Raw genomic sequence first — 11162 nt, 5'->3', positions numbered from 1 at the left:
TCCAATCCCGAACAAGGAATTCATCAAGGGCATGTACAACATGACCAACCAGAAGAGCGTTTACATGAGCAGCACTATGGTCCGAGACTGGCAACTGCAGTAGTCAGATCCGTCGCCCGAGAGGCACTACCTCCATGATCCTTTGATGCCATTGGAAGCACGTCGGTACAAGTGTGGCTAGCGCGGCGCCATTCCTCGTGTTCAATGCGTCAGGGCGGCGCAAGTTGGATCCATCGGACCCCCACCACTAGCCATTGTCTTGTGTTCCGTGGATTGCTTGGTGGAGAAGAGGTGGAGAAATGCAGCTTGGTTGGTGGAGAGGAGTTAGCATGCTGATGGTGAAGAGCCATCCAATGGAGGAGGTGGATCCGTGCGTTGGGGGGGGGGCGGCTGGGCGGTGACCAGGTAGATCACATGGGGACTTTTTACAGAGAAAGTTTGCAGCCGGTTGTTTGTTTTTAACAGAGATAGCTCTTTGTGGGTATTTAATAGAGTAAGAGATTGGGTTTGGCCAGAATCATTTTTTCTATGGTACTTCGAGTGTAGAAGAAAATAGACCCTCATATGGGCTAATTGCATGTCTAGGTATGCAGAGGTGGAACTCAACCATTACACATGCAAGCTCACATTTATCAGTCAAGGTTAGATTATCCATAAGATTAATTGTTGAATATTTGTGCAGAGGCGTAACACTTTATTAGACACAGGTTCATGCTTTGAAATCATGGGTGACAAGGCTCTCCCGTTGCGCCCCTCTACCTTTCTATTGCCACTGCTATATCATGTAGTGAATTGTTCTTAAAAATATGTAGAAATGCAAATTTGAAATCCATTCTTTTATTAGTGAACGTGAATTATTGATGATAGAATTGTTTCCTTTCCACTTATGATGTATGTTCTCGTACTACATAGTATGAAGGATTATCATACCCTCGTTCATATGCATAGAAAATCCAAACATTTGGGTTCTTTTTTGTTTGTAACTTATATTTTTTTAGTGTATGCCTTAATTTTAGGGACTGGTCATTTACTTTGTTTATTCCACAACATGATACATTAATATTTATTCTTCCATTGCAACGCACGGGCACTTGTGCTAGTAATATAATAATTATATTATACTTACTTCTCTCCCTAATAATAAAGTAGATACTGCTTCTGTCGTACGTCGCCGAGATAGTTTTGCAAAAAAGCCCCTAAGCTTTCAGATGTTCAACCCGCAGTCCCTGTTTAAGTGCACTCTAGAAAAAACGTTTCGTTTTTACGTAAAAATCATTGCCATTGTTAGAAATTATGCCCGCGGCCCTTATCTGTGGATTCCCCAAGCCACCTCCACACCTCAAACCACTGGCCGCCGCATCTCCGCCCGCTGGCCGCCGTCGCCGCATCTCTGCCCGCTGGCCAGCCATGTCTCCTTCCACGACTGGATCAACATCACCCCCGTCCAATGGATTTATCCCGTTCACCGGCGTTCGCGATCGACGAGCTGCAGAATCTCACAACGCTCGAGCTCCAGGCCCGCTCCCCGGCGAGGTGCCTGCGTGGTTCATCCGCGGTCTCCTGCCGCCACTCGCCGTGGTCGAGCTCCGCTAGGTCGCAGTCAATGGCACGCTCCCGCCCAATCTCGGCTCATCGGGGATTCTGACTAGGCTTCTCCTCTTCGGGAACAGCCTCTCGGTCCAGGTTCCAGAAACGTTGCTCTCCGTCAAAGGCCTTCTATCGTATAAATTTGTTATATTTACTTTATACTTTCTGGGGTCCTCTAAGTGGCGATTGTGCTTTTGACGTTTATGAATACAGCAATGACATTCATATTTGTCAAGGCATTATTACTGAAGAGACATAAAAATTATATATGTGAAACTTTTGTTGACCTATTATTCCCACCTCAGAACAAAAGATTAGAGGAATATGATTTGTCTATGTATATGGTTCGAAGAATTGACCTGATGTAGAAGTATATGATTTTGTGTGACTAGCCGTGAGTAAATATTGTTGTTTCGACTGGCCGTGAGTAGTGCTGAGGACTTGCGGGTATTTCTTAGGTATTCTTTTTACTCAGGTTTGACCATAGAAACGAACAAGTCTTATGACCATCTGTACTGTAGTATTGCTTATACTAATTTGTTGAGATTTCAGGATTTCATAATCAGGGGATGAAATAAATTCCCACTTTACAGGTATATGATTGATCAAATTATTTAGTTAGTAAGTCAATATATGTGTTAATGTTAAGCGTTTATTTCCTTATAAGTAATGGGTTCATCAAGGAACGTAGAGTTCAGATTGTTGGGCTTAGGAAAATTATCTACTAAGCTGTCTTTGATTTACTCCTCAAAAGCAATGCTTATGTTGAGACATGGCCTTCTATCAGGATGATGGAACATGCCATGGTGAAGAATCACAGTCTCTACTGGAAGTATCTCAACAGCCAGAGCTTAAATGTAGAGGTTCTGACTGGAGATCACCTGCAATCATTCTTGGTGAGCCTTCTTGTATGAAGCATATTTTTGCCCCTTTAAATCCACAATCTGCTTCCCTGAATATCATGAGACAACTGACAACCAACTCATATAATCGTGTATATGTAATATCCCTTTTTACATGGTTAGTTGCTCTATTCCTGATTCTGGTAGGATATGCAAGGCATGTTTCATAACGTTCTTTGATTTCATTGTGATCTTCCTGGGTGATATTCTCTTGTTTCTGCTGGTTTTGTCGCCAGGAAACTCAACAGGACTATCCGATACTTTTTACTTAGACAGTAAACTAATACCGTTTTAAATTAGATCAAAATCACATGCATTAGAAATATACTGATTGACTAAAACCTGCAGGACTTGAATGCTTGGAGAGCACACCATGCCACGTTAAGTGAGGAAAAACGGTTTGTTTCTGTACACAAGTCGTGATGATGATCTATGGAACCTTAGAAGCGATATTCTGAAGTAAGCCCTTGGTGCCGCAGTGGCTGGAGCTGAACATTCTATCGCATAGACGCGGGTTCGAGTCCAAGTTCTCCCTTTTTTCATTTTTAATCTTTTTCCTTTCCTATCCTTATATTACCTATACTAATAAAAGTCGTATCACTTCTGTCCGTACGTCGTAGTTTTTTTTAGCAACCCATACATCATAATTAAGTATCATTGATGATCTGGGTCTTACACGCATCTGCACCATCATGTCGATAAAACATATAATTTTTTCCGTACTCGTTCGGCTAAATATTTATCCCACATCGCTTATTTACGTCTAATCTCACCAATTTATATGCGTACCCACTCATGATTCAACAAGCGACAACAAAGATCTCACCAAAAACACGATGGCAATGGCAGTGAGTTATTTACATCTGTGCAAAAGAAACACCTGGCCACACGCATAAGACATCTGCACAGGATGAGGGCAAGGAAAACAACCATAAAGCATTGCCAGAGGCCCGACAACCCACTCGATTTCGGGATCAGTATGAGTCCTGGTGACGATGTGAGGGTGGACCGAACGAGGGAGAGGAGAGTGGTAGTTTCTGTCGATAGATTTTAGACTAATTGGTCAAACAAGGCTTGCAACCGGGTGAGCTTCGCTCATGTTGTATTTTAAATTTTTATGGCTGCCACTCGACACGGCGGCCAATTTAATAATCTTTTTGAAAGTGCGTTATATCGACTAGAGGGGGGGTGAATAGGAGATTTTTAGAATTTCATCACTGAGGAAATTTCTTTTGAGGAAATTCCTCACTGATGACTAACTTACAGCGGAAACAGTTAAGGATCAGTTGTGCAATCGTTCACAACAGCAGTATTACAGAGTGAAGATTATGAAAACAGATTGCACAGCAAGCAGGCACGCAGAATACAGATGATGATTTACTCAAGTGAAGAATTTGGGGTTGAGGAATTTCAGAGAAAGTCTTCAACAAATTCTTCAAACAGTCACAGTGAAAGTCATCAACACATAATACAGAGAATGTAAAGAGTTGAGGAATTAGAACCCGATTCTTGGTGAAGACTGTTGTTGATGACCCAGTTTCAGCTGCTGTGACAGTTGTACATCTGGTTTGGAGCGGCTTGGTATTTAAACCAAAGGACACCCAGTCCCGGGACACACAGTCCCTACCGTATTCTCCTTGAGCTAAGGACACACAGTCCTCGCCCAACACTCGTGGTAAGTCTTCAGGGCAGACTTCCAAACCCTCACAAACTCGGTCACCCGGCGATCCACAATTGACTGCTGGATTGCTCTAGATCATGACGCCTAACCGTCTGGAGGATGCACAGTCCTCAAAGGTAAAAGGCTTCAGTCCCACACAGGAACAACTTCTTCAGTGATGCTCAATCACTAGGTTTGGTTTGTGGTTTCGGTGGGTGGTGTATTTCCTCACTGATGATTTACTCTCGAAAGCTCTGAGGAATTTGGGTTGCTCTTATGACAAGTGTCAGTTTCTAACGGAGCAGCCAACCAGCTAGTGGTTGTGGGGGGGCGGCTATTTATAGCCTGGGAGCATCCCGACATGGTTTGACATTAATGCCCTTAAATAATATGACCGTTGGAGTGGATAAGATCAGTGACTTGGCGTGACTTATCGAAACGGTCGGGACTCTCAACTGTGAGAGTCCTCATGTCACTCATATTCCTCACTTGAGGCTTTTGGTAGAATTTGACTTGGGTTGAGCATCATGAGGAAATTCATTCCATAGCGTTACTTTGACCCCCTTTAACAGTACAGTGTTCCTATTCATCAAATACGAAGAAAGAAAAACAGAAAACGTAAATCTTCATGCTTCAATTTCTTTAGAACGATTTTCTTCAGGAACCACCGATCTTCTCAATATCAATATCCTCATGAGGAATATCAATTTCATCGCAAATTCTTCGCGATTCATTTCTTCAGCTTCAAACCAATTTCTTCAACTAAAGACATATATTTTTAGGGGTCAATATTCTTCAAATATCTCAAACTCCTCAATGACTTATAGATCCTGTGTACACTTAAAAACACATTAGATACTTAACCTATAAGTCTTCAAACCACCAAAATCACTAAGGGGCACTAGATGCACTTACAATCTCCCCCTTTTTGGTGGTTGATGACAATTAGGTTAAGTCTTCAACAAGGATCAAAAAATATGAAGTGTAAATACTCATTTGAGGAATTTGAAAACAAGATTCACAGAGACTCCCCCTGAAGATGTGCATACCTTGAGGATTTTGCTTTTATAGCATATGCACATTGATGATTTATATCATGGAGATCTCCCCCTGAATCTTGTAAATCATGCATACATATAACATATCGTATGAAGAAAATGAGGATGCATGATGGCAAATGGTATCTGACGAATTCCAGCATGCGTGCATTAAAACTTGAGGAATAAGCATGCGAAGAAGAGCGTTCAAAAAGCGTCAGAGTACCATCGGGCTTAAGTTACAACTCATTACATAAAAACTTCAGAAGAGCCAAGAGTTTGTAACTTAAATATAGTTCATAAGCCCTAAAAATAAATCCCGTTTGAAGACTAACTCTCAAGTTTTCCCCCTTTGTCATCAAGTGACAAAAAGGGACAAACTGAGGACTAACGCCCGTGAAGACTTCATCTCTTTGCAGTTGATGAAGATCCTTGGCGCTTCTTGGGTGTAGTCTTCTTCCTTGGGCCTGTTGCGGTGTCGAGCTGTTCCTCATCAGATTCGGCGGTGCGGAAGGACGAGAAGGAGCTGTGTTCAAGATCTGGCACTGGAATGGGCCTGAAGCTCTTCTTGGGAGGCCACGACCAGTCAAAGTCCTGCTCAAAGTTCAATTCTTCAAGCTCAGTCTGGGTCTTCAGATGGGCAAGGGTAGCCCAGGTGCGATCAAAAACCTCATGCAGATAGTGATGATTAAGCTTCACACTGTTCTGTGTCTCAGTGAGGGTTTTCACAATGGCACCAAACTGGCGTTTGACCCATTTGTGGTTGTGATCCACCTTCTGATGAAGACTGAGAAGAAGCTCTCTGGTGTTTAGCACGCGAGGAGGAACTGGGCTTGGTGGACGAGTCTCAGTATTGTCCCATGAGGAATATGCATCTGGCTCTTTAAATTGACCATCAAGAGCCTGCTTCCTTCATCAATTACAGACTTTCCTTTTCCCTCAATAGGCTCGAAAGTCTTGTTGTTGATCCGGATAGGAGGCATATAACCAACATGGTTCTGGAAATCTGCGTGAAAGTTGATGCCTGTCCTTGTCCTGAGGAATCTCATGATCCATGGTGCATAAATTTTGTGATCATATGGGCACATTGCATTGTCAGCCAAAGTCCTCAAGAAGAAATCATGGATATTCATGGGGATACCGTGAATGATGTTGAAGAGGATATTCTTCATGAGGCCGACGACATCTTCGTCATCATCATGGCCTTTGATTGGCGCTAGCACACTGCAGAGAATGCGGTAGACAGACCGGGGTATGTACTTGAGCTCATGGACGAGGAATGTGGTTCTTGAGGGGTTCCTGCAGCCAAAGGCTTCACGAGGACTTTCATCATTCCATTTGGCAGCTCACGCTCACCATAAAGCTTCACTGCCCCTTCTGAAGGAATTGGTACGGGCAGTTCTCTGAGTAGTTCAGACGCTGGAGCCTTGTAGTGAGTATTTTGGGTCATCCAGTCGAACACCCAAGTGTTGATGTCATCAGTATTGCCCGAGATGTGCAGAGTCGAAAAGAACTGAAGAATTAGCTCACTATTCCAATCTGATATGTCAGAGCACATAGGGAGCAAACCTGCATCATGTAGTACACTGAGGACTGGTTCCATGCAGGGAATCCCTTCAAGTTCATCATGAGGAATGTGCGTGTGCTGGAATATCTTGTTGCGTCCACAGAGCACTGAAGCATAGTAGTTCATCTGAGTCCTTGTCCAAAACTTCAGATGCCTCATTTGAGGCCTGTCATAAGGATTCTCTCCGATGAAATACATGCGTTCCTCAAAGAAATTCTCTTTCTGAAACTTTGGCCTCTTCGAGAATGGCAGGCGCTGAACTGGATTGAGATTGTGCTGAGGAATGGGAGGGGAAACAACCATGGCATATTCTGGGTTGAGGACAATGAATTCTTGCTCTGGCTGAGCATTAGGCCGAGTAATTTGTTCTTCCTTCTCAGCTTGAGGAGTTTGGTCAGCATGTTCAGTGGGAGGAGCCTGCTCAGACTGGACATTTTCTTCAGCTTGATTTTCATTAGCTGACTTTATGGCAGAAGCAGATTCATCAGCTGCTGCAGCTGAAGCTTCAGTAGTCTCTTTCTGAGGAATATGAGGTTGAGGACTGTCATCAATTTGTATTTCCTCATCAGTATGCTCCTCAGAGGCAGCATCCTTCATTTCCTCATCTGCCCTCGTAGTGTGGTCACCAACGACGACCATTTCAAATGAGGGTGCAACATTAAGAGGCACCGGGTCCAGAGGGGCAGATTCTTCAGTTTCCTTGAGGCGTTTTGTCTCAATCTTTTCTTCTGCTGAGGAAGATTTTCTCTTCTTCGCTTCCTTCTCAGCAGCCCTTGTCTTTTTCGCGTCTGATGCAGACGGGATTAACTTCTTCACCTTTCAAGTTTTTGGTGAAGGTGTTTTCTCAACAGATTCTTCAGCTGGCACTGAGGAACCAGCTGAAACATAGTCATCAGCCTGCTTTGGTGAAGCAGCTGGATCAGTAGCAGTTTCATCAGGAGCGGTCTCAGTGATGATTTCTTCAATGGCCGGCTCATCAGCACGGCGCTCTTGGTGTTGTTCCTCAGCTTGAGGAATTTCCTCCTCAACAGGAGATGCATCTTCTGGCTGTTCAACCAGGGGCTGAGGAGTTGGTGCTGGTGGGGGGTCACGTCTGTTGTAGTCATCAACAACACTAGTGGCTAGCTTGATGAAATTGCGTTTGATGCTTGTGCGGTCTGACAGTTTCTCACACTTGTCAGTCAAGACTTGCAGCTCTGCCTGGGTGGACACCAATGCTTCAGGCGTCAGCTTGAGAACATTTTGCCTGAGGAATTTCTCCTTTCTGGCCTTTGCAATTTTTGCCTGCTTGGCCTTCTGTTCCTTCCACTTGGCTTCGTTTATAAAGGTAGCCACCATGTGGCTGACACCAGGAGGAAGTTTCAAATCATCAATGGGTGTGTTTGGGTCTTCATACCACACATTGATGAAGTCGAGGAGGACCTTGGGGTCCATCGCCAGAGGAATAGCACTGCCTGATGCTTGTGCTACCCTTTCTTGCTTGTTCCTGATGATGGCTTCCAGAGTTTCATCATCATATTCTTCACTTTCCTCTGATGCACACGGGACTGTGATGATTTTGCTGGGGCTGGGCAGAGGTGCAGGTTCAGTTGTTGTCAAAGTCTTCAAAAGAGGTGTTGAAGACTTTGTCTCCGAGCTAGTTGCAGCTGGGAGGGAGGAGCTGGAGCTGGCAGTCGTAGTCTTCACGACTTTCTTCTGTACTGGCTTTGGAGGTGGAGCTGAGGACTTTGGTGTAGATGCGATTGGTGCTGAAGGTTTTGGTGCTGATGGTTTTGGTGTTGATGGTTTTGGAACCGAGGGTTTTGGAGCTGAGGGTTTGGTGACAGAAGTCTGTGCAAACTTCTCTTGGGGTTTTAAAGCTTTTGGCTTTGTTGGCACAGACTTTGGTTGAGGAATCTCGGAGCCTGAGGTTTCTGCTGCTGAAGAATGAGCAGCACCGGAGGCAGCAGCTGAGGATTCATGAAATTTCTTCACTGCTGTTTCTGCTTGCTTCTTGAGCTTGGCCAGATGCCTTTCTTTTTCATCTGGGTAGTCATCAAGTGTCATAAGACTTGAGGGATGAGCTACTTGATGATCCTCAAGTGGGGCCCTTCTGCCAGGAGGCTTCAAAGCGAATTTCTTCGCATATTTTGGAGTCACAAACCTGTACTCCTTCCACTCCTTTGCCCATCTGCGTTCAATTTTCTGCAGCCTAATCTTTCTTTTAGGCATAGTGCAGGACACGTGTAGCTCCCGTATGATGCGGTGGAGATAGTGGAGATCGTGGCTATCCAATCGTGCGAAGTGGGGGTTCAGTTACTGTTCCTTTGAAGAAAACAAATTTTCGAAGATTTGAGGATTTTCGTTACAAAATCATCAGCTGGCAAGGATGCAGTGAGGATTTTGAACAAAGTTTCAAGTAGAACGCATATGAAGAATTGAATAGACTGGATACGTATAGCATAGAGGGAAAATAGGGTCCGATCACATTCACTTAGCAGAAACATCAACTTGAAGAAATAGCAATAAGTAAATGCTGTTGAGGACTAGAAATCACAGTCTACCTAGGCAAATGAAAGTCATCAAGTGTTTTTGAAGATTTTGCAATATATCATCACAATGAAGAACAACTGTTTTGAAGAAAAATGCATTGTGAGGAATTTGATCATTTGAAGAAAATCATCTTGAGGAATTTCACATTTGGAGGTGGCGTTGCCCACCATATAAGAATGTTGATTACAGACGCCACGTACAATTGTCGTAGGGCCCTGAGAATCAATTTCTTCGTTAATTTCTTCACATTCAGAGTGACTTTCTTCATTGGTTGAAGAAAATCGTTTCATCATGTGTTTCACATCTAAGTCATCAACTTTGCATAAGTGTTAGGATGTGTGCATGTTTTTACAAAACATTTGAAGACTCTAAGATATTTAGCTCACACCGCAACTTGCAAAACCTTTTCTCATCCAAGGGCTTAGTGAAGATATCAGTCAGTTGATCATCAGTCTTCACATGGTCGATGAGGATATTGCCCTTGAGGACATGATCCCGAAGAAAATGATGACGAATCTGGATGTGCTTGGTCTTCGAGTGCTGTACTGGGTTGTAGGCAATCTTGATTGCACTCTCATTGTCACAGTAGAGAGGCACATTCTTCATGTTGATGCCGTAGTCCTTGAGGGTTTGCTTCATCCATAGTAATTGAGCACAGCAAGAACCAGCAGCAATGTACTCAGCTTCGGCAGTGGAGAGTGATACGCAGTTCTGCTTCTTTGAGGACCAGCAAACCAGTGATCTTCCGAGGAAATGGCATGTGCCAGATGTTGACTTGCGATCCACACAGTCACCAACATAGTCTGAATCAGAATACCCTACCAGATGAAGATTGGAGCCCTTGGGATACCATAATCCTAGTGTTGGTGTGTGAGCTAAGTATCGAAGAATATGTTTCACAGCCTTATGGTGTGATTCCTTCGGTTTTGCTTGAAAACGTGCACACATGCAAACACTAAGCATTATGTCTGGCCTAGATGTACATAGATACAATAAAGAACCAATCATAGAACGGTATACCTGCTGATCGAAATCTTTACCATTTTCATCAGTGCCGAGGTGACCGTTGGTAGGCATTGGAGTCTTGGCACCTTTGCATTCATGCATGTCGAATTTTCTCAGAACATCCTTGAGGTATTTCTCCTGTGATATGAAGATTCCATTGCTTTGTTGACGAATTTGAAGACCTAAGAAGAATTTCAGCTCCCCCATCATAGACATCTGATATTCTTCACTCATCATATAGGCAAATTCATCACTGTATCTTTTGTCAGTACAGCCAAAAATGATATCATCAACATATATTTGACATACAAACAGTTCATTATCATAAGATTTTATGAAAAGAGTTGGATCGAGTGAACCAGGTTTGAAGCCTCTCTTCATGAGGAATTCCTTCAAAGTATCATACCATGCCCGAGGGGCTTGCTTGAGGCCATACAGAGCCTTTTTGAGTCTGAAGACTTTGTCTGGATTCTTTGGATCCTCAAAACCTGGGGGCTGAGCAACATATACTTCTTCCTCAAGCTTACCATTGAGGAATGCACTTTTCACATCCATTTGGTATAAGATGATGTTATGATGATTAGCATAAGCAAGTAGGATTCGAATAGCTTCAAGTCTAGCAACAGGTGCAAAAGTTTCATCGAAATCTATTCCTTCAACCTGGGTGTAGCCTTGGGCTACAAGTCGTGCCTTGTTCCTCACCACTTGACCGTCCTCATCTTGCTTGTTTCGGAAAATCCACTTGGTGCCGATGATGTTATGCTTGCGAGGATCTGGTCGTTTGACGAGCTCCCATACGTCATTCAGCTTGAATTGAAGAAGTTCGTCTTGCATGGCTTGGATCCACTCCGGTTCCAGAAAAGCCTCAGCTA

The 11162-nt window shown here is 43.6% G+C and overlaps 1 long non-coding RNA gene across 2 annotated transcripts; it reads left to right on the top strand.

Annotated features, from left to right (window-relative positions):
- Positions 1–1289: 1289 nt before the first annotated feature.
- Positions 1290–3170, top strand: LOC123448717. Of its 2 annotated transcripts, XR_006631919.1 has the most exons (3): positions 1302–2180; positions 2375–2483; positions 2838–3170. It is a non-coding gene; the product is annotated as an uncharacterized LOC123448717 (long non-coding RNA). The 2 variants fall into 2 exon arrangements; XR_006631917.1 differs by having other exon boundaries at positions 1290–2483.
- Positions 3171–11162: the final 7992 nt, after the last annotated feature.

This window comes from Hordeum vulgare, chromosome 4H, assembly GCF_904849725.1.
Source record: "Hordeum vulgare subsp. vulgare chromosome 4H, MorexV3_pseudomolecules_assembly, whole genome shotgun sequence".
Taxonomy (NCBI): Eukaryota; Viridiplantae; Streptophyta; class Magnoliopsida; order Poales; family Poaceae; genus Hordeum; species Hordeum vulgare.
The sequence above is the reverse complement of the archived record's forward strand: the minus strand, read 5'-3'. Positions and strand labels throughout refer to the sequence as shown.